General features: G+C 41.1%; 1 protein-coding gene and 2 long non-coding RNA genes across 4 annotated transcripts in view; 1 reads left to right on the top strand and 2 right to left on the bottom strand.

Moving 5' to 3' along the window:
- Window positions 1-2,715: 2,715 nt before the first annotated feature.
- Window positions 2,716-5,778, bottom strand: LOC128789533 (uncharacterized). Its single transcript, XR_008431434.1, has 2 exons — window positions 5,412-5,778; window positions 2,716-4,496 (listed from the first exon to the last, which is right to left on the bottom strand). It is a non-coding gene; the product is annotated as an uncharacterized LOC128789533 (long non-coding RNA).
- A 5,655-nt stretch (window positions 5,779-11,433) lies between these two features.
- Window positions 11,434-21,261, bottom strand: LOC128789534 (uncharacterized). 2 transcript variants are annotated; one of them, XR_008431436.1, is made up of 3 exons: window positions 21,063-21,261; window positions 18,733-18,831; window positions 11,434-11,482 (listed from the first exon to the last, which is right to left on the bottom strand). It is a non-coding gene; the product is annotated as an uncharacterized LOC128789534 (long non-coding RNA). The 2 variants fall into 2 exon arrangements; XR_008431435.1 differs by having other exon boundaries at window positions 18,611-18,831.
- A 158-nt stretch (window positions 21,262-21,419) lies between these two features.
- The window catches only part of BTBD7 (BTB domain containing 7), a 51,688-nt gene continuing 48,546 nt past the window's right edge, over window positions 21,420-24,561 (top strand). The window contains 1 exon segment of the mRNA XM_053945405.1: window positions 21,420-21,492. The gene's annotated coding sequence lies outside the window, so the exon portion shown is untranslated.

A 24,561-nucleotide genomic window follows, 5' to 3' on the forward strand; every position in this document is an offset into this window, starting at 1 on the left:
TCTGAGAAGGAAGGTGTAGAGTAGGATAGGCATTTGGATAGGGTAGAGAATTAGAACAGAATAGAGAACCAGTTGGCAGTAATGGCAGAAGTGATCATAATGTGACCAGAAGCTTGGCCAAAGCCACCGACCCATATCAGTTATGCCATCTGGCATGTGACAAATTCATTTCAGTCATCACGGACTTGGGCTGCTTTAAAGTGAGAGATGGAGCAGTAAAGGGCTCTGTGTCTCGTTGCTAGTACTGTGTTTCCAACAGAGTAGCTAGATTGTGATGTTGATATTTGTTTTTTCTTTCCCCAATTTAGAAGAATTAAGATTTTGGGAAAACAAAACGTTGTTAAGAAATACACTGGTTATTTGATTGTACTAACAAAATTGTAATTTTCCTCTTATTCTGATAATTACGTCAACTAAGTCTGTGGATGTTTGCTTTGTTATTACATTTGTCAGCATCTGTCACTGTAAAAATTTCTGATAAATGCCCTCAATTTCTCTTCTAGAGTAATGTCATTAGCCTCTAAGTGAACAAAATACTTAATTTGTTGCCATAGCAGTGGAGTTTGAGAAATACATGGTGACCTGCATAAAGAATTAGCACAAATTTGATAAGCATGCACTAAGACTATTATAAAATCAGAGACTGGATATACTGCTCTAAGAGGCACAGTCTTTGTGACAGCTAACATGCCAAGTTTGTGAAAATTAGCACCACCCTAGCTGAATTATATCTCCCCTGCAAACAGCTGGTTTTTTTTCTTACCTTTAATATCAGGCTTGTGCAGAATTGACTATACCACCTACCTACATGGCTAAAATAAAAGCACATTGTAGTGGCAGTAATGCTTCAGAAATCAGAATGACAAGTGTCAAAATACTGCCTTCTTAAACCTATCGCAGCATCATGGCCCAAAGGCAAAGAAATGAACAGAGAAATCAAGAAAAACAGATACTTACTTTGCTTTAGTATTTCTACACTCAAGTAAAAACATTTGTAAGAGGTCTCTGCTGGGCAAAAACAGTTACAGAGAGCAAAAGAAGGCATGAGACTTTCCACAAGGAAGTGAGGAGAAAGCATGTGACACTCAATGCTGCTGATGTCCTTGGTGTTTTACCGCACCTGTACCAAGTTTGTGACCCATGTCAGGGTCAAGACCCTGGCTCAGTAACAACTAAAGCTGACTGACCTTGCTCCTGCATTTGAAGGCTGTCTCCCTAGGAGCCAGCAATCTGTCTAGTCTCTCCTCCAAAATGGTTTGCTCCACACAGGAATCTAGGAGTAACCTAAGACAAAATAAAGTGTGGTCTATCAGAGACAGGAACCTTGGTGGAAACAAAAAGTGAACTAAATTGACAGAAATGGGACACTCCTAAAGCAGCCTGTAGGAAAGCTGCTGCACTTCACATGTCTCATCTGTAGATCCTTACAAATTGTCCTATCTATTGCAAATTCAGGCCTCCTGACAATTGCCTAATATTCCCCAACTACTTTTTGCAGACCCAGGGTGTTTATGGACCATAAGCTGAACACTGCTTGGCCTCTTAATTTAAGTATAAACTCATCCAGAGCACCCATTCTTAAGAAGAGACAGCAGAGTGGCTGAAAGACACTTCCACTTACTCAGAACTATGAGTATTTTACTATGAGTACACTGCAGCACATCACCATAATCACAAAGCATGTAAGTGTTACGAAGTTTAGTTCAATACAAGATCTTCTGCCTTACCTGGAATGGCTGCTATTTGTGTTCCTATGGAAGAACAGGCTTCAGGCACTTGCCCTTAGGTATGTGTTACTTTTGCTACTACTTATATTCAGCTTAGAACCAGCTTTAGCCCCATCTGCAAGAAATGCAAACCACTGACCATGAGAAGCATGGCAGGGAACCATCCTTCAGCTCTGTTTCCACCTCCTGCTACCCTGCAGCCTTACCTTGGGCAAGCATTTCATGTTTGGTGCTCCCCATCTGTGGAATTACAGGAGGGAGTCTCTTGCCTTTCTTTGCAAGGACTCCACTGATGTGTACACACAGAACTCAGCATCATTCAGGGAGCAGGTAGGGTCACTGCTGTGAAATGACACACCTACCAACCATTTTCACCAAACACCTTAGGCAGCTGTAGGAAGCCTGAGGAAAAAAACAGCTGTTGGAGCCAGAGCCCTGGGCACTACTGGCTGCATATATCAGCTCAGTTCCAGCTGAACTGTGGCTGGTTTAGACTAATAAATAAACACCCTTGCACTTAATGAAGAGTACAAGCTCATTCATACCACACTAACAGCAATAAAGGTGCCTGCAATGACCTGGCTTCTCTCATTTTCATTTTGGTTTTCTATGCACCACATTCCCCAGAGCTTCCAGTCTCAGGGTTAAAGATCCATTTGCAATTAGTAAAGAGAGCTATATGAAGACTGAAGAATTTTTAAATTCCTGTAAAATGTAATCATTAGTACTTTTAGGAAGAAATGCTTGAAGTGGACTGAAAATCTGAAAAAAAAAAAAGTATTTGCGAAAACCACTTAAATTTTAAGTAGCTCTTCAGGTAAGTAGATACTAAAAATTATCACTGCTTCAATAGAAACATCCCTGTATATCTGTTACCTCATTTCATCCAACACAATTGTCAGTGCTTTACTCCCATCCCCCGAGTACGTATTATAACCAGGCAATCTTATTACTCATTGCCATAATTTAAGAGGGCAAGTACAACAAGTGAAATGCAATATCTTACTGATTTATTTAAGCATTACTAGGTGAAAGAAGGATGATGAAATCAGATACAGGACAAACAGATACACTGAAATGTTTAAAGCTGATTTTTACAAAAGATTCTGCAAAGTAGCCTTATTATTCCAAAGGATGCACTCACATTGTGCAGGAGCAAAGCTTCAGATTGCTTGTCCAAGTGCCTTTCAGTTACTGGCATTGCTTTTTCTCTGGATTCCAGGAATGCAGGCACATATCCAACACTCATTCAAATATGTGGGAAACTTTCCACATACACAACTGGGCTTTCACATCAGACTGTTCAACTAAGGGACAAAGCTATCATTTCTTGGAAAAAAAAAAGTCAGTATGACTTTCTTTAAACACTCAGGATAAATGTTTCCATTCTCACTCTGAAAACTTCAGTCATGGTTACAAGGCTGAAGGGAACTCAGACCATTTATTTGAAAATCATACTTTAGAAGTACAGCAAGTACAACACTTTCACATATTCACAGCCCTACTTTCAGAAATTGTTTTCACATTAGATATTACAAACGACTTAATGGAATTTTAAATGATATTCTGCTGATACTTAAGCATCACAAAAGGTTCATAATCTGTATTTTCTTGCAAGACAGACTTGAAATTATTAGACAACATTCTTTTATTACACATGTAATGTGGCATAACAAGTGTTATTTACTGCACTTTTCTCAAATTTAGTCTATACTTCAAAGTATTTATCACAGTAATTGCAAATAGCAATCATGGGAAAATCTCTCAAAAATATTAACCTAAAAACTGAAAATAAATTGAAATACCTGACAATCATGACCTGCAGAAAAACATTTATCCTGGTGGAAGAGGAACACACCAAAAGAACACGTGTAAAGATTAAAGAGAAAATCTCAAGAAATTAGTCCTAAATTCTCAGAGGTTTAGCATGAGATGACTATTTTTTTTTTCTCTGTATATTTCCCCATTTATTTACTTTAAATTTTGATGGTACCTGGTGCAGAAAGGATGCAGGAACAATGACAAAACCGTGGATGAAAGGCAAAGAAAAAATTCATTTTTGTGACCTCATGAACCAGGGATCACCAAAGCAGCAGACAGGAAAGGCACACAAATGGGAACACAGGCACTGCAAAGCTTGGTCCGTGGTGGAGGATCAGCCAGCCTGCTGCTTTTTCCTGTATTTCAGGGATTCACACAAGTATAAATTACCACTGTGCTTCTATCTTGCTCCCAGGAGGGCAGGATTCTCAAGCATGTTTGATAGGGTGCCTCTAAGTCTACCACAGGCCTATGTTTCCTAGACACAGACGTTCTACTTGTCCAAAACACAAGGTCAAACAACAATCAGTATGATATATGTGTTTTTCAACAGCCAAACTGCAAATCACTTGAGCATGTTTACAGTCCTCCTCATTGATCTTCCACTTCTCACAGTACCTGATGGCAGATCCAGACTGGTCCAAGGCAGCAGTGATGGCAGAGCAGACCTGCCACTATTTTGTATCCTTACACCATTGTACATCTGGGTCCAGTTCTATGGTACCTGCAAAAGCTTTCTGGGACCTGGCCCATGGGGTGGATGACAGTGTGGGAATGGGGACTTTCAAGAGAGTCCAAGTTTGGAGTATTACAGTTTATTGTAGCCTTTATATCTTAATTTTGAAGGTGTGTTTTCTATTTCTTTTTATAGCTTGAAAGGTGGCACAGGAACCATCCAGCTGGTCCAAGAACTGCCAGTGAAAATGCTGAGAATCCAATTATTGTCTCCTAAATTAAAGAAACAAGGTTAAATAAAGCTAAACAAATTGAAATGCTCCCAAACTAAGATGTCCATTGCCAAGCAAATTATGTGGTATTATTGAACTTCTGCAGCTATAATTCCGGAGATGTGACAGATTCTAAATGAAAAATAATCCACAGAGGATTGTTTTACATGTTTGAACTAAAAGCACTAGCAATCTATGGCAGATGGAAAGAAAAGTATCTTAGTCTATTCCATGCACCAACATCCTTATACAAGACACATTTAAAACAATAAAAGGCACATTAAAATATATTAGACAAGTGTCTTATTTTCCTGCAGATTCAGTACATTTTGTGCCTATTTCTTGAGCTTTTTAAAAATAAAATCTTTATAGAAACTGTATTATTGGCTTAATAGCTACAGTAGCACAGTTTACCACTGGTCAGATAAAAGAGTATTGAGTATTTACCAACACTGGGAGGTGACACAATAGGGCAGAGAGTTGCTGCTTAATTTTTAGTTAAATAAATTTAGTTGGTCTTCTATAATCACATGCTGGAATACTTGTGCTGGGGACTATAATCAAAGATTATAAAAGGCACCCCACAGAAATGGATTTTGTGAGTTGTCTCTGTAGGATGCTATGACAGCATTCCCTTCCTCTCAGGCACAAAACTCCCTTCTAGGAAGTTGGAAGAGACAAACTTCTTTGAGGAGTGGAGGAAGTTCCTGGGGAGAGATGGCTTCTAGTTGGGATGAAGAAAACAAACATTTTCTATATTAAAAAGAACAGCAAGAGAAAGATCTTCCAAGAAGATAGGCTTGCATGAGAAACAAAACAAAAACAAAACAAAACAAAACAAAAAAAACAAAAAAAAAAAAAACAAAAAAAAAAAAAAAAAAAAAAAAAAAAAAAAAGGCTCAAAGACAGAACTCACCAGCAGTCCCACTTTGTCCTCAGGTGGGAAGCTGTGGATCCAGCGACTGCTCCAAGTGGCAGACCTGAAGCAGAAGAGTCGGGATCCACAATGCATTACAGGGCCCATTATTCCAGCCCGGGGAGGAGAGAGCACAGCTGGGATAGCCTGACTAACAGTGACTACTGCTGCCGGGAATTTCTCAGCCCTTTGTTATTTCCTATTGCTCAAAGCCTGTAGAATGCTGAATTCTCTCCAGTGAAGACTGCTTGACAGTCAAGTCCCTTCGTTTTTAAGCTGGGTGCAAGAAGCACGAAGCCAGTTCCCGGGTCAGCAGCAGCATGAGGTGCCTGTGCCCGCTGGCGGGAGAGGCGCACCTGGGGATGCGCAGCCGCCTCCCACAGCCTCACTGGGTTGTGCTGCTGAGCCCCGGCGGTGGGAGGAGTCTGTCTCTGCTGCTCATGCCGTGAGCAAAATGGAGAAAGCTGTCTGTCTTCCCATCTACAAGAACCTTAAAAGTCTTTTTTCCCCTATGCATATGTGTCTCCACACAAATTGCTTGCACCCCAATTAAACACTCTCTGGAATTCCTGTTTACAGCTCACTTACTACATTCATTTGAGAAACTGACCCATAAACGACCAGTACCTTGAATAAAATACTTCCCTGCTCCCACTGCAGAGAATATCTCCTTCTTGCACACTCCACCCAAACCATCATTAATCCATGTGTACAGTGGAGCTGTGAGGCTTCCCTGCTGAGAAAGCAGCCTTCCACAGCAGGGAAATGTGGAGTCACCTGCCTGAGTTCAGGATCAAAGCAAAATGTGTGATAGGGTAACAGGCAGACGCAGAAAAAAATGTTATCAGCATTTCTGGTAGGAGATTTTTTAAGCACACAAGTAGCTGGGCAGACACAGAGATGGACATGTCTACTCCTCTGCATGCAGAACTGGAGAGCTACAGTGCCATGGCACTAAGCCCAAGCTTAGGAGCTGTTAGCCCAGGAACAAGCACCGTGCTAATTAAGCAACTCTTGTAAACTGGGGCTGGTTTATAGCTAGTCAGCTTTCAGCCACAGCAATCAGACATCTGACAGTCTGTGCATATCTGTTTAAAATGTGTTACTCGTGCACTCAGAGGTGGAGAGGCAGGGAAGTAAATAATCCTCCCCTCAGCTATGGACTGTGCCATTTCCAGTATGGACATTTTTGATAGACGAATTCTATGCCCATTATATGCAGACATGAAGATTTTTACTCAGCTGCAGTAAACAGGTGATTTATTAGATTCCCTACTCATTTCTAAATACATTTTATTAATTTTTGCTGTGCTTTCTCCTGCTTTTAATTATCAAATCCTGAATCACATAACTATAGCATCCTTCTCTAGGCTTCTCATCAGAGTACACCGTTGAAGCTCACTTTCCAAGACACTGATGGTGGCGAGAGCCTCACCATGAGGGGATTTTGACAATGTCCAGAATATGTTAGCAAGGTGTGAAAAGCAAAGAGTTAGAAGTCTACACAAACAAACAGTGGTGGATCAGTGGTTAAACAGACATACCTGACATGTTATTTGCCAGAGCCGTGGTTTTGTTATCTCGGTAAATTTAATCGCTTGATTTTATGGAGGACGAGACAAATTTTTTCCCTGTCAATTCTCCCCAAACACTAAATATCCTACCTGTCTGTAACAGACAGAGAACTTATCCAGAAATAAATATGTCTGAAAGATGTGTCTAAAGTAACCAGAAAGCAAAAGACTGATTTACATTCATCAGCTGAGGCAATAGCAGCTAAGCACATGCTGGGTAACCCTAAGCAACCAAACTTCCTGTGACAGACCCTCTAACAGCAAGAGATTGTCTTAGATATATGATACATGATATTTTAAAATAATAGGGTTTGAGTTCTGCTACTTGTTATCAAGTATTTGCTTTTGTATCCCATGTTCTCTACATTGACTTTCTTCTTCTCTACAGTTGTGAGGATTGGAAACTTCATAAATTTATGCTGAGATTCTTCTTTCTAGCTCCTGCTCAGACTACTCTAGCATTAATTCCTGTATTAAAATGAAATTAAGCACTGTCCTACAATAGCAACAGTGCCTCTAATTAATCTTGCCATGCTTGGCACTTATTTTTCAGCTTTCTGAACATTCACTAGAAAATGAGATATAATTTATTTTTCTATCAAATTTTCCATGGAGTTGAAAGGGTTAAAAATGGAAGCTTGGCAAAGAGAGAGGAAAGTAAGTTGTTGCTAGCACTGTTTTAACTCAAAGACCAACCTCGCACCTGGGAGATATTTTTCTCAGTGTGAGAAAATTCATGTATTTGTGTTCAATTTGGGTTGTTTTCTGTCTGCCACAGAAGAGCTTTCTCACCCAGACAACAAAGTGTTGTTAACAAACATAACAGCATTCTTCAGACAGGCTGGTGGCCTTTTCATTAGGGGTAAGGGAGATAAGAAGCTCAGAGCTTGTAAAACACAACCTGGGAAGATTTGTGATTGCCCAAGACCCCTTTTTTTCTGTAATACAGGACTCAGGCCTAGCCACACTTTGCCCCCGATAAAATGAGCTTAGCATCATATGTGTTTTTCTTTGATTTTGGAATCCTCCAGCCAGTGAAATACTGGAATAAATCGATTTTTTTTGCACTTCAGCTGTGAGCTGTGGTCATCTTGGTGTTTCCTGCATGTATTTGGTTCACACACTTTCCAGGAACTGAGCTGTAAATCCAAACCACTCTTCCCCATTACCACAGCCCCTGCTCAGAACAGTGCTGCACCCTGGCACTGACAGCCAGACCACTGCTATTTTCACATGGCACTGAACAATATTTGTCAAAAGGGTCCCCCAAAAGGCTCAGCTGCTCTTGGCTCAGCACTGGCCCTTTTGTTCCTCACTCAGTCTGTCTCACTGAGTGCCTGGGGATGCTCAGCCTGCTCCAGCCTCCTCCATACTTGCATTGCCAACCCTCCAGATAGCACTCATACACCACTTGTGAACATTAGGAGTTTTCTCACATTAAGTTTAGATTTGAAAAGCCTTTTGCTGTTCCTAGATTTGTTATTGGTCCCTTCAGAATGGCAGGAGGACTTCAAAGCTCTCCTGGCACAGCTTATCCAGGTACTTTCTTCTTCTTGGCTACCATAAAAATACATTCTGTATTTTTCCCAGCATATGTGGGATTTTCCCAAATCCCACTGAGGGGTTCCTTGCTCCTTCACTCTTTCAGAGCCCTGCTTTTAAGAGTATTTGCTCTTTAGACTGCTGTCATTGGAATAATTTGCTATTGAATTGATGAGGTTCCTTGTTCATTAGCTAGAACCATTTCCTCACACCTTAGCTGGGAGGGCAGGTCCTAGGGCAGCTTCTCCAGCCACTGGTAGTGATACAGGTAATAACATTCCCATTAGTGCCAGTGCAGAGCACTTTCAATTAACATAGAGACAGCACGACCCCCTGATTTGTAGCTCATTTTCTCCCTCATTTGCTCCTGGGGAAAGATTGTAGATTACAGTGTAAGGCTGCTTCAGCAGTTTGATTTCTGTGTGAGGCCACTTGTTTATTTCATTTAAAAAGGTGAGTCGAGTGTGGAGGAAGTTAATGCTGGGTCATATTTTCCATGGTACTTGGTTGCAGAATATCATCTCCTCAGATGAACCAAGCCTGCTGCACAGAGAATTGTTAACCCTCCCTAGATATAAACATTGAAATCCTTACTTTAAAGAGAATAGAACATACACAACTAAACACATGTTGAAACTTCTCTGAAAATTATCATTCGTTATCACGAATGTTCAGATGCACAGTCCTGACAAAATGACTCCAATGACATTACTGGAGAGAGAATTTTTAACCACTGGTGTTTTTTTGGGTTTTTTTCCCTGGTCTGTCTATAATAATATTCCCACAAATAAATCTCTTGATGTTATATTTGAAAGACTATTTGTGATTGTCTTTGCTTTTTCACAGAAGAAAACATTTCAGTAGGAATGAACAAGTTTCTGACCTATCACTGCCATAAAATATTAAAGATGCATCAAAATACAGAAGAATTCAAAACACAGCCCTTACAGCAACATAACTTTAGAACAATTGTACTGATGGTGGTATTTAACCTGTAGAACTGTGGTGAAATGTAAGAATTTAATTTAAAAATGAAGTAACTATAATTACCATGAAGGTTGTTGAAGGTTGGGGTTTATTTTCTTTTAATGAGAAATTTCTAACATTTTAGCTTGCCCTGCATAAGTTTCATATTTGGAAGAAAATAAATTCTATTTCTACTACTTGGACACATTTTTTTAAACTGCCTTCAATAAAATTAAATACATTTGACATTTATAAATATGCCTGATACCAGTAATATTTTTTCCATAAATTGCAACTCAATAATAATTACAGTAGAATAGAGAGGATTTGGTGGTGATTCTACTGTGAGCTGCTTCTTCAGATACAGAACAACATGCTTTGCAATAGACACAATCTAGACGAGATATAACATAAATTCATGACCTTTTCTTTCTGAACCTAAGTGGAACACTTCTTTCAGCTGTACGGGAAGCACCTGCGGAAGAAAAGGTTGGATAATTTTTGTTAATGCAGCAATGGGACTTGGCCAAGGTGAATGGACCCCCCGGGCAGGGTAACCCGTGTGTCCCCGAGGCGCGACCTGGGCGTTTGTGCCTCTGCAGGGCGCACACCGCCGCCTGGGGACAGCAGAGCTCAGCCCCACGCCCCTTTCGGAGAGGAGAAACTTGAGTGAAGTTTCTCCTGAATTTCTAGAATGTATCAGAGAGAAGAATCAAATGCTGAGATCAGATGCTGCATGTTAATAATCCAGAATACATATTGCTCAAGAGCATTGCCCAAGCTGCCTCAATAACACTAAAGTCATCACTGTGTTTTGAATAAACAAACCATTTACAAACTAATTATAGATAGCATTTTTCCTTGAGTATTTCCTGAGTATTTGATATTGTACAGGTTGTTTCTGAGCAGAAAAAGAAATGAAAGCAGGTATTCCTTTAACATAATCCTTCTAAAAAACCAGCTGATTAATTCTCATGTCCTTGAACACAAACATACAAGAGTGCTTGTTCATAATTCTACAGCTGTTTTGATTTTAAAGGAAAAAAAATATTAATAGTGTCCTTCCTTTCAGCTCCTGTCTCCAGTGAATTCATCCCCCAGAGTTTATCGAGATATCAAAGTTAGGAGCATGGACACCATAAATTCTTTCTATCATTGTTTTTGATTTCTTTAATTATATAGATCTTCCCTTTCTACCAGTGTGCACTTAAAATCTGAATCTACAACGCATATTGCCTTCTTCCTCTACTGACTTTAAGAGAGGCTGTGCTCCTAACAAAGACAACGTGGTTAAGTAGTGACATATGATAGCCCAAATCAATGCCTGACTAGTCCTGGGCTCAGAAAATCAAACAAGGTTTTCACAATTGGTGTGGGCTCTCTGCATGGATCTATCAGTATCCATATTAATCAATAAGAATGGGTATTTCTAAACACTTATGAATTTCCTGGAAAGAATGGCTGGTACATTATATTACTGCAAGTATTGCTTCAACATTTAATAAGTCTGCTATACATAGTGTGTATAAAAAAAAGGAGAAAGAATTTGCCATGTATTACACTGAGTACTATAGACATAATATCACTGACATAAGAAAACAATGGATCTAAGTGCAAAGACATAAATACTGAGGAGAAATGTGAGCAAAGAGGAAAGGACAGAGAAGGGAACAGTGAGGAAGGTTGTGAGGGACCTTGAGATCAGAGCCTGCTTCTTCAGTTCCTACTCTCAAATCCATTAAATTTTATAAATATCAGTAGGCAAATGGAGAAATCAATTCTATTGGTGTCACTCAGAGGTTCCACTTAGGCACTGAGGTGCAGCAGAAATTGGGATGCTGCTCCTGCTTTCAGAACCTGATTGCCAATTTGTGTAAGAGTTGAAGATAACTCCACATCCAGTTGTCAGAAACTCATTCTCCATCCCAAATTGTACTTATGGCATGTGAAGGCTGAAGAGCAATCAGGCTCAACCCTCTTGCTGTGAGACTGTTCAAGGGGAGAAAGAAGAGAATCATTCAGTTTATCAAAATAAAATCCCATCATTTGGTTTACTGCCTGAACAGAGCACATATGAATAATGGAGACAACTTCCTAGGTGAATAGATAAAGCCCAATCAAATGTTCCTGTGCCTTGGTCAAGGGCACAGCACTTCAAGAGGGCAACATGCTCTTAGGTTTTGATTAACTGCATTAACAAGGAAAACTACACAATATGGAATTTTCTTAACTGAGTTCAAATCCTCTCCTCCTGAAGTGTAGGTAAGCAATACCAAGGACACCAGAAGACCCAGAGCAGGTTTGACATGTTATTGCATAAAGCTTATTAAGAAGGGCACCAGGTGACATTTTGTCATTTACTTCAAGCTCAGTTAAATCAACAATAGCAAAAATAAGCGAGCTGAGAAAAGAAATTCTATAACATATGAATACATTGATCTATGCTGGAATCAAGCATATTCAAAAGCAAAACCTTTATTAAACAGTACTAAATTTTCTATTGCTATTTCAATACATAGCAAGCTTTTAATTGAATTTCTTCTGGCTTTTTATCATGTCTTTATTTGTTTTTAAATTGTAAGGTAATTTTTTGTGCATGCTGTTTTGCTTTGAGTGTAGTTTAAACCTCTGACAGCCTTCCATCTTCAAGACCCATTTCACACTGTAGATGGCACTAATTCCTTGTGCAACACCAAGCAGGCTCAGTTACCTACGGCTGGTTGGGTATACAACGACTTTGCTCTGGTTTTGTTCTCCTGAAGGATAAGATTTTTATCCATTTGTTACGTAGCACGAAAAACAACTTAAAACTTTCTTGAAACCTGGGACAAAATATATTCTCTGCTGTGCTTTTGGCTGCTGTACGCAGTATACAACATTTTTGTTCTGTAAGCTCAAACAATAGTCAGTGGTGAAAGAGCTGGGATACAGGGATTACTTAACATGACTAGGCTAAGATTTCTCCCACAGTTCTGGCACAGCTAAATCCAGCAAAGTCCCAGCTGAAAGTCTGAGCCTCTGAACAGCACAGTGCTGTGTGACTGGCTGCTCCTGGCTGCGCTGGGGGCTGACAGGAGTCTGACCCACCAGACACTGCAAGGCGCTTCCTGGGAAGTGCAGGCACAGTAAGGAGGATGCTGATTCTGATTCTGTTTCACATTCATTACAAAGCAACTGCTTTGAGAAAAGCTGAGCATTTTGCAAGTTCTTCCGGCAGATATTTCTGTAGGTGGTAAAGACCCAAGCTGGCTGCTGCTTTTGTTTGCAATCACAAAAATAATCAATATATTGTTAACACTGGTAGAAGCAATGAAATGCTGAATTCCCCTGAAAGCTATTTGACTTTCGTAAAGGCCCTTTATGACAATTTGAAGATTTAACCTACGTCCACTAGACAGTGATAGTGTTTCTACCAATTTTAGTAGGACAGTAACAGCTTTTTGATCTTTTTCATAAGACACTAATATTTCAGTACTTTACCTTGAACAGTATTTAGCTTTTCTATTTAAATGTAGATGAGACTTTTTTTTTTTTTTTACCCTGTAAAGAGCAGTAAGAGAGCTAAGTACTATTTATATTTTCCCCTTGGAACCTGATGAATAAGCAAATCATAGTCAGGAGTCCCACTCTACAACTGCAGACAATGCACTGGGCCAACCCAGACAGAGGGAGGAGACAACCCATGGTATGATTGTTCAACACACTGGATTTTGGACAACACAGTAAAAAAATTATTCCAAGAGCTGACTGTTATCAGCTGGGGGCTTGCAAAAGCAGGCTAGTCAGTTCCTCCATTCATCCAATTTGCATATATGTACTGTGCCTACTTTTAAAATCACCAGAAGAGATTTTTTTTCAAGAGGTCTCAAGAAAACATAATCTTCTGGCTTTTTCTGCTGTTATGGGTAGGCATCACAAAGTAATTGCCATGTTCAGCTCCAGAAGATACCATAATCCTGGGTCCAGTCCAGAGCCAGGCCATCCGTTTCAGCTGGTGGTCTTTGACATTTTTGTCTTCTGCCTGCAACACTGATTTTACCTCCAAAGTTTGCTTGCAGAGAATTATGGACTGAACATGAATACTACCTGTAGGAAACTAAGGGTACGCCTCTGGTGTGCAGCAAAGAAATGCCCAACACCTTGCTAAATATCTGTACTACTCTTAGAATTAGGTTAATATCCCTAAGCAGTGATGTAACAGCTTGGCTGCATTAGTTCCATTGCTCTAATAAAAGACTTGCTCACCATACCTAATCCTGGATTGAGGTCTCCAGAGCACAGGTATAATTCAGCAGGGTATGGATTGCCAGCAGATGTTATGTCACAAGGCTGGGTGCTATCCATATAGCAACACACAAACTACTGTAGGAGCTGTGCTAGAATCTAAATAGGTCAAATAAATCAACTCTTTAGAAAGTGAAGTAGGAGGAGAATCAGACACCAAGAGGAAAAATTATCAGGATCTCACATTAATTCATTTTTTGTTCCAATATCATGAAAGGAATTGGTGGACTCACTGTCCCAACAAAGCCTCAGAGGCCTATCTTTAACCTAAAATACCATTTTCACAGCCAGATTATGCTTTGACATCCTCAGACAGCTGCAAAAGTTTACAGAAGCAGAACTGGTCTTACCAAGGTAATACCTTCTGGCACATAAGGCTCTTTTATTTTGAAAGTGATGAGTAATGAGGTGAACACCCCATGCAGCACAACAAACAGCAGCAGCTTATCATTGCTTATAAGATTCACAGCAGGAATTAATTTTAAGGAGGGATTTGAAAAAACCTTTCACACAGATCTCCTACCATATACATGAGGTGGCCTGAGGCAGAGGATGAAAGTACTTGGGATAAAACAAAGATCACTCTGCAGTGAATGTTAACTTCAAAGGTAAAAAGAGAGGCAGAGTCAAAATCTTGAAACGTAAGCAAAACCAGACTTTCAGCACCTTATTAATTTAAATCACTGTGATGTGCTATCAATTTCAGTTTACTGCATTCAGGGCTCACTTTTTCTGCTAGGATCTACACCTACACTCTGCATACAAAAACCCTTGAATCATTAGTCAACATAGAACTTCTGACACAGCTTAAAACTACTTCTATGTAAAAGGGGCTTCCAAAGCAATCATCTCATTCAGGCAATTGCTGCAACTCTGGCTGTTAGCTCGAAGCTTTTCATGGGATACATGAGTACCACCCATTCCATATATATTGTGGGCAGGTACAGCAAATTCTAATCCTTGGTTCTGATGTTCTAGGGATACTAGTGCCTCATCTCCAGCAGTTATCCCATGAATATAATAGGATCCCGCTATGCTCATACAGGACCTCCTTATCTTAAATTCTTATTTTAAAGACTCATCAGAATCTTAGTGTCTGTATTTGTGTGATTTTCCATGCACTTTTTCTCTCATAACAAGACACTGCTAACACTCTTAACATTATCTCAGATCTCATGGTAGGAGTCATAGGTTTTCATTAACTATTACTTCTTAACTAAAACCTGTCAATAACATTTCATTTATCTCTGAAATGCTTTTTGGCTTGGTGTGGAATTGCAAATTCCCCTGGCACCATCAGCACTACTGTCAGGAAACAAAACAGGTCAGTCCCACCTTTGGAACAGCCAACACTGTTGTCTTACACACCTCTCAGTCTGAAAAGGCAAAGTATCTTCAGTCAATGCTTCACAGCTTCTTTCTTTCCAGGACTTGGGTCTTTCTGAGATGAGGAAGCCCTACCAGTTTCATGATTATTTTCTCATGCTCTTCATCCACATGAGTGCCAAGGATACTTCTAGAAGAGAGACTGAAGGGACAGGTAGTAACTGCAAGGTGCAAAGAGTGAGGATGAGGCAGCAGGGGAGTCACCTTGAACTATTTTTTATTCTTTCTTATTAAGAGCAAGACAGCGAGAAAGATGTCTTGAAAATGAACATTTGTCTGCATAAATTGTATCAGCAGAAGAGCTTGAGTTCCTGAAATACTGTTCTACAAATTACTGAATAGATGTTCAGTCCACCTTGTCAAGAAATGGGGATCGGTATCTTTGCTTTGTATTCATAAAGGTCATAAGAAAGCTGTGAAGGATAGTGAGTCAATTCCCCAAACATCTCAGATATTTGTTGATTAATGCAAGAAATACAGGAAATAAACAAGAGATGCTGGGAATCTTAAATACAATAAACCAGTTACTACTGAAGTCACACAACTGAGAGAGGAACAATCTATGTTACTGTAATATTAACATAACCATAATGACAAAGAAGGAAATGCACAAGGGTGGTGTCACAGAGACACTCAACAGGGCAGATGATGCAGACAAGGCTTTTTGAGACCAGCTAGCAGAATCAGCCAAAGGTACAAATGCAAATTAGGCATAGTGTCACACTCAACTGTGAGGAGAGATCAATGTATTGAGTAACTGCTCATTCCACAAACATCTTACACTGTGCACACTGTACACAGAAATGGGGGGAAAAAGAACCATTTGATAAGTATTGCATGGAAGGAAAAGACCAGCAGTACAGGTCTACACAACCAAGGCAAGCAACTGCCATCATCATCAGTGGTTTGGTTTCTCTACTGAGAAATTACAAAGAGCATTTACCAAGGAATGCAGCCACAGGATGAGTGATTATACCCCATCAAGACCATCAGTGACACTGTAGTGTACACATAACAACCTCCTTTTAAGGACCCAACTGAAGGTTAATCTAAATAAAATTTAGGTTCATCTAAATGAAATTTGATTTACAATAAGGTGATGTTGCTTTTAGGAAATCACACTGCTTTGGTGATCAGAGCTAGAGATATTCCCTGTGAATTGCAGAAGTTAGCCACATAAAGGTCACACAAACAAGCCAATTAATTTTGTGTGTTTAAATTTGAGATCTTGATTGTACCTCCCAATGTAGGTTTGTCTAAATGTAATGACCATGGGCTGCCCAGCATTGTCAGCCCACGGACTTCAAAGGCCATTAATTCTGCAAGGTGTAACCTCCTGACATAAATCACCACCAACTTTGTCTTCATTTCTTAAGGTGTTGGGTTGTTCCACAGACAGACACTGTTCTCCAGGCCTCCCCATTTACCTTGGAATCTGATGTTTCTTCTTTCCCTTGTGCTTTTTTCAAAGGCCCCTGATGTACATGCCTTTTCTACCATGTGCTTGGGCCTGGGCCTGTTTAACATCTTCACAGTAACAGTTTGCACTCTTTCACTGCTGGATACAACTGTCTTACCTCATTCAATTCACCAGACTCCCCAGAAGAGCACAGTGGCTCTGTGCCCTTCAGCTTTCCCCTGCACATACTGAGAGGGAATTCTCTTCATCACAGAAGCAGAGATCTCATAGCAGATCCCAGTTGCATGGCATCCCCCATCAGAGATGTCCCTGGGTAGCCTCCTTCTCTTCTGCTTGCAGCAAACAAAATCCTTTACCCTCACTTTTCCTCCTCAGCTCTCTTGCCAGAAGATAGAGCTCTCTTCGTCTCTGTGTGAAGATCTGGTGATTGAAGGAACAAGCAAAACCAGGGCAGAAAGAGCATTTCTGTCACTGCTGTGCTTCCACAGCACCTATTTCATACAAGGAAGCCCAGGTCATATCACTGGCTACATAAAATCAATTACTGTGGCTTGCATGTCAACTGCAGTCTGTTCTTTGAGGGTGTCCCAGCTGATATATAATGAGCAATGTGTATATGAGTATGGCAAATAACTGTCTACAAAATTTTAAAGTAGGTTTAGATAGCAAGAAAAGCTCAGATAGTAAGAAAGACAACAGACAAAGAATAACATTAAAGAGCTAGTTATGGTCCAGATCTACACATTCACAGAATCTCAGCAATACCACTTATAAAAATGAAGCCTGTTTAGAAAAATAAGCTTCAGTCTTTAATCTATTTTCAGCCTTTGAGCATTCAGTTATTGTGGATCACTTACCAATAAACAGATAATATTTAATTATTCTGAGCTTTTCTTTAGCCATTATATACTTCCGTGAGTGCTGTAAAATTGAACTGAAATACACTAATAAGAAAATCAGGATAATCTGAACTTTAAGGATTTTATCTTTCATGATAAAAAGTCACACTTGAAATGGTCCTGAATAAAATGGTGTTATTTACTGCAAGACAGAACCATATTTTCTAACTAATGCAACTGACATTACTTCTGTAGTAGGCATGGTACCTAGAGGTACCTTCTGCAACATGAGTTGTGACCCAGCTCTCACTGAAAACTACACACATTTGGTTTTCTCACTGGTTTGCAGGAGGTACCTTCCATGATCACACCTTCCAGTTGACAGATAAATTTTCTAGACCATGTACTGTAATCTGGGTTTGGCAGACCATCCAGCAGAGGGACCCTGGGGTTGATTACAGCCTCCATGCAACACACCAATAAATATGTTATTCATAATCACAAACAGTAGACATTTGGAATGGAAATCAAATGAAACATCTAAAAGTCTAAGAAATTTATCACAGACAAAAAATGAAGCAATTGAAGTGAACTGGTTGGGGTTTTTTTCCAAGTGTATTTTCTCAATAAACTGTGATAAATATCATCCAAAGGGCATTTCAAAGCTTGATCTTCCTAGTGCAAATTAAGGGTAAGTGAACTACAGTAGACATTGGGGTTGGCTTTATTTTTAGTAAGTTGTGGGACATAATCATTTTTTTCTAACATTCCTAAGTTTGTAGATAAAATGCAATGTATATGTACAGTGATTATCATCAGTAAGTATTTTATAGATGTCTCTGCAAAAACACGAATCATTCTGTATGAGCAAAGGTACTGAGAACCGTTGTGCAGCTCAGACACAGCTCACAGACAGAGCTCTGCTCTTTGTTCTAAAGAGGACATGACATTTTACAGTATTTAAGGCACATATAATATTTTACTCACTGGGACATGAAGGGATTATTTAAAATTAATCAAACCAAACATATCTAAATCCTGATAAAAATGGAAGATTAGTATATTTCTCAGATTGTGGAGTAAGTATTATAATTAAATGATCAGGGAAGTGCTGTGAGTGTACATGCTCTGGGGGTGTTTCTCAGACAGTGTGAATCTCCTATCCTCTCATCTCAGAAAACACATTACCTGCATGTAAATGCCATTAGCTTCCATTTTCCACTCCTCCACAGCAAGGTTTGTAACTCAATGTTTTATAACCTGTCTTCTGCACCAAGATCCCAGGTGGCAGAAGGAGTTAGTCAGCTTACTTCAGTGTGCTTCCCAGCTGTCTGGTCCATGAGAACACAGAATCCTCAAAGACAACGTCAGTGTGCTGCAGTCAAGGGGTGACCTCTATGCTTTAAAGTCTAAAATAAAAGAAAGCACATGGTAGCTATCCTCACTTCCAACCTGCCAGATGTCTCCCCTAAGTTGTTACCCAACACACTGTTTGTCTCTGAGTCATAAGAAAGAAGGTTTATTTTAGCTACTAGAAGGATGACTGTTGCAGAGCAAGATCTTTGTACTTTAATCTAACCATCCATTTTGACTACATTCTAGTTAATATTAGACTACTAAAAAAGAACACTAACAAAACAAATATTCAGCCTGCAAGTCTTCTTTTCCTTTCTCATTTTCATTACCTAGAAGATTATGAGCTAGACTTGCTGGAGAATTGACTGGTCTTTTTCACCTAACAACAGAACTTCGGGAACAAATTCATAACTGGTTCCTCTCACCTAAGAACCAAGCTGGTGTACTACTTTCCTTCAGTCTAAGAGCTCTGTCACCTGAACCTTACTTATTTAACTTCAACTCATTCTTACTTCTATGCTGCTCTCAGCAAGCCACTGCTAAAATTGTAACAACGATATTGTAAATCATGAATGACATAGAATCACAGAATAATGAGGTTGGAAGAGACCTCTAAGATGGTCAAGTCCAGCCTATGACATAGCGATGCTGGGGTTGTCTCACACTGTTCATATTTAAGAACCTCATCTGCAACAATTTCTCCTAACAGATACATTTAAATTAACAGCTCCATGTGTTTTACAACTACTGCAGTTTAATTTGCAATAATTTCTGTCTGTTGGTTGCCTTTGGTGCCTCAGCCTTTCCTGAAGTTGCAGCATGCATAAGGACCCAAATGAGAAATGGATCATTGATTTAAAAATATTTTAGCACAGAGATCATAGACCTAAATCCTTATATGTCCAGCCAGGCAATATGAACATATATAATACAATTCTACAGAAAAACAGGGTTAAATAAAACCAAGGTGAACACTGTCTATATGGTATTCCATATCAGAGTTCCTAATAACAGGAAATGGAAAGCAAGCTTAGGGCAGGGGCAAGAAAAGAGTCAGAAATAGAAGGTGGGAAGGCTCTAGCAGGCAATAGCTCAAAGAGGCTGAGCTCTGTCTGCCAGTCAGTTTTATGAGCTCTCATGACAACAGCAACAGCTTGCAAAGACATCCCATTTACAAGAAATAGCCTCCCTTGAACAGATACAAGCATAACCCTGACAGCCTGAACTTCATCAATTAAATTCCAATAATAAGAATTCCTTCATCTCTGGTACTGTGCAGATATGGAAGTCAAAGGCTGTGATGCTCTCATATACAACAATATCAGAGAACATATAATTAACTAAGATGGTTAAAACCCCAAGGAGTACATGATACTGTCTATAAACCCAACTGCACTTCTCCTCTGCTTTTAGCCTGAAGCCAGTATGAAAACAGTCTACAGCATGGGCAAATATATTAAAAGTTGTTTTATCCCTAGTTCCTTGGTAAGCTGCTGAGCACTACGGGATGCTATGCCAAGTGGTAGTTAGGAGGTCTGCAGCATTCAGGCAAGTTAATTACAGAGATGGAGGACAGCAGGATGCCAAGTGGGAGGAAGGCTTCCCTCCAGAAATGGACTGTCAGCAGAATCAGGAGGGGATGTAATCAGTCATAGCTTACTTTTACCAACCAGGAATAATCATAGATGTGGCATTCAGCTTGCTGAGTATTTCTAGCATGTGATTTAATCAGACTTTTGGCCCATGCATGGAACTTTTCTCAGACCTTCTCATATATAGACACGTGGTGTTTTGTTCTTTTAGTGGGCACAAGCCATTCAGTTCACTTAAGAGTTTTTATTGTTCTAATAAAATGCTGATATGTATTCTTGGTCACTCTCACTGATTTAGGAAACAGTGATCTTACAGACATGGTGGCAGATACCTGCCGATCCTGACTGTATCACCATGCAACTTTCTTTGAAGAAAATGTAGCTGGCATGGTACCAGCAATGGTGGGAATAGCTAGAAGTATTTCTACTACTGGCACCTACTTTCACCTAGACGAGTGAAATACTAATTTCTCATGCTGAGAGGGGTTATCAGAAGCTGGAAAGGTGGTGGGAGTTTATTTCCAGGTGAGCAGTATATATTCCTAGTATGAACAGTAAAACTGGAATCTGACTGTGCCCTTCCTCTAACAAGCTCCTGGCAGTTCAGCAAAGCACGGAGATAGACATAGGCTTAATATAAGCATCTTACGTTAGTCTCAAGGACAAAGAACACGTGCTGACACACCGCTTACATTGCAGACACCTCTGCATCTGGGCACGGCAACAAGCTCGGGAGATGTGTCACACAGAGCAAACAGTGCACGCGGCGTTGGAACGGGGATCGCGGCAGGGGCACACACGCCGAGCTCGACTTTTCCCCACGATCTCACACCAGCTGAGCGGGGAAAAGCACCGAGCCCCTGAGCCGCCGGGACCCGCCGGGACCCGCCGGGACCGGCCAGCGCCGCCCGTCCCGCGCCGCCCCCTCAGCCCCGGCCCGGCCCCGCCCCCCGGACCACGTGGCCCGTGCGCCGCAGCGCCGCCGCCGCGCAGGCGCCGTGCGCGCTCCCGCTGCCCGGCCGAGCCTGGGGCTCGGGAGCAAAATGGCGGCGGCCGGAGCGGGGCCGGGCGGGAGCGGGCGGCGCTGAGCGGGAGGATGGCGGCGGCGAGCGGCTGCCGGAGGTGAGGCACCGTGGGGAGCCGGGCTGGGAGGGGATCGCAGGCTTGGTCACGACGGCGGAGGCGAGGGGGCAAGACCGTCGACGCCCCCACGGCGGGAGTCGGTGCGCGCCCCGCCGGGCCGGCTGCGGGCAGCTTGTCCCGCCGCGCCGCTGCCAGCCCGCAGCTCCGCGGGGCCGCGGGGCCCCGCCGCGGGACGGAGCCTTACTCCCCGTGCCTCTCCCGGCTCGCAGGGTCCGCGGTCCGGAGCGGCGGCAGCGGCCTCGGCTGTGCCTGTGCGCGCTGTCGGGTCCTGCCTCGCCGCCCTTTCCCTCTCTTCTTCTCACCCTTCCGCCTCGGCGCACTCCCCGCGGAGCCGGAGAGGTGCTTGAAGCCGTCTCCCGCAGGAGCTGGTGCGGGGCTCGTGCTCCCGCAGCCGCGGAGCTCCGCCCGTGTGGGGCCGGTGCGAGCGCTCGCCCGCCGTGGCTGCCGGGTCCCGCCGGTGCCGGTCAGCCCGTCCCGTGCCCGTGGCCTGGAGATTGCTGCTGCCCCGGGGTTTGTGGGGTTTTGTCCCGCTCCTCTATGTACGGGTGTTACCGCGGTGTTCCTGGAGAAACTTGGAGAGCTTTGTAGGTGATGTGTTCGCTCGTGCCTCTGGAATATTCCTGCTGCCAGTGGGATAAGTGCTTTTCTGTTGGTTCGTGTTTCTACTTGCTCTTCCCCGCCATCCCATATGAGACCGTTGGGTGAAAGATGACACACGTTTCGAGTACTAACATAAAATACGATAGCAGGATAATAAAATACGTGTTGATGCAATGATAGTTTGTGTGAGAATTTACCTTAGGTGTTGTAGCATCGCTTGAGGCTTTGCTTCAAACCAATGTAATATAATAACAAATTTAAAGTCTTTGGCAGATATACTATTGGGATGTGGTCACCTCAGGTTTTGCCACATACTGCATGCTCTGTTTTCATTTAGAAATGGAGAAGATAAAAACAGAAGCTGAAATAAAAAAAAAATTAGACCTTGTAACTCATGTTGAGACGCTGAAAAGATTGGTGAGGTAAAGCTTTACCCTCTTTGTCTGAATTGTTTCAAGTAATAGTTTGAAGTTCTGTGTTAGTATCCTTCTTCACACAGGGTGGTGCAGGGAGGGGAATTTCTTCTTAGATCCTTTTCCATTTGAACCTTATGCTTAAGAATTCAATGAAAATACTTTTTCCTCCACCCCTTGTTGACTAAGAGTCTGCTACCAATGTAACAAAAATAATTCTGTAGATGTTATTTATGAGGACGTGGAACAGAAGGCTGTTAGTAATGCATGGGTTCTGTGGACTGTGATGTTTACAAGGCAAGGTCTGAGTGCTTATTATGTAGAGTATCTGCGTGAAGGTAATGTGTTGAGAAGGTATGGACTGTGATGTTTTCTTCCTTTTTGGAATAATTTATCAACTAGATAACTAGTCTCAGTTGATGGACCAAAGCATTATTGAGCCATTTAAGAACTTGCTACTTTGCTGTGTCAATTAGTGTTGTGTAAATAGTACTATCTGTTGGTGCTTATATGTAAACAAGTGATGAATGTCACAGTAAATCAAGCTTGTATCTTGAGTTACAACACAAAGCTGCCAGTTGCTGACTGGTTTGTATTCAGCTCTGAAGTTAGACTTACATAGTTGGGCTGCACACAGGTAATCTTGGAAATGGAGCTCGGTGTTTTGTGTCAAATGTAGAGCCAGTGTTTGTTTTTGTTCGTTGGAGATGAAAACAGCTGTTGAAACCTTTGTATTTCAGCTCAGCTGCACTAAGCATTGTTTTACTTGCTTTCAAACTTTAGCCAATGTATAAATGAGTTTGACATTCTAATCTGACCGTGCTCCTTGTATGTTTAAGCATACAAACTAGAAGTTGTCTTGGTTCATTTACTGTGGCATTGTTGTAATTGTTGCCATTTAAAAAATCCTTACCTCTTACATTAGTAAGTAAATTCTTTTCATAAGTCCAGATTCCCTTGCTGAGTCATGGATACAGTGGTGGTGTAGTGCTTATAGCTGGCATGGACTGATTTGCAAAGACTCATACATAAAGGAATAGAATTACTTTTATAAGCTCTCCTGGAAGACTTGCATGGATTTGTCACAGGGATTTAAAAAAAAAATTCCCCCTCTTTATTTTCAAGCTTGTCTGAGAAGCTCCAAACTTTTGTGTTGTGAAGCTATGTTTCTCACTGTTAAATTAGAGTAGAATGTGCTGCCTTTGCAGCCAGCTTTTTAAATTTAATTCAGTGAAACTGCCAGAGCTTGATGAATTAACAACAAAATATTGAGTCTTCATTTTGAAAGCGGCCTTTCAAGTTACTGCATACATGGTGTCAGGTTTGCAGATTAGTTGTCACTGATGACAATTAATCTCAAGGTTTGTTGGGGATGAATTTTAGGCTGGGACAATGTCTTCTTCTGTCCTGTTAGTAAGCTGCATTGGTGGTGGGGTGTCTTGGGGTCCTGCACATGGCCAGAGGAGGAGGTGGGACACTAACCCTGCTTGCTCTTCTGCCACCCTGATGCTTGTTTGCTCTTGATATATCAGACCACATGCAAGAAAAGGGGAGTTTTTTCTGATGTCTTGGGTACACTGTGGTGACTGAGGTAGTTGTGGCTGGCTGCCTTTCAGAGACAAACAATAAGAATGGACATCCTATGGACATATTGATGGACTGTGTATAGTTCACATTCATCAATAAACAGATCTTTAGGGAAACTGTGAGATTGCACTTAAGAAGAAATATCTGTATTCCTAATGAGACTGATGAGAATCTGCTCTTACAGCAAATCTTGATAGAGAACTGCAAGTTCTAGTATTAACTCTTAATGTCTTTTTGTCTGTTTGCTTTTTCTTAACATATTTAGATGGCTTTTGATTTCTGTTACCAGATCAATGGCTTTTCCCATTGGAAACCTGATGCTCAACTTTATTGTACATGCAGTGGGGACCAGGAATCCTAGTTCAGATATGTTAGGTGAGCTTCCAGTGAATCATCTAGCTATTGTTTTGTTTAATTTCCCAGGTTCTTTGAAAGATAAGTCTTGTCA

Source organism: Vidua chalybeata, chromosome 6, assembly GCF_026979565.1.
Source record: "Vidua chalybeata isolate OUT-0048 chromosome 6, bVidCha1 merged haplotype, whole genome shotgun sequence".
In the NCBI taxonomy this organism is placed as follows: domain Eukaryota; kingdom Metazoa; phylum Chordata; class Aves; order Passeriformes; family Viduidae; genus Vidua; species Vidua chalybeata.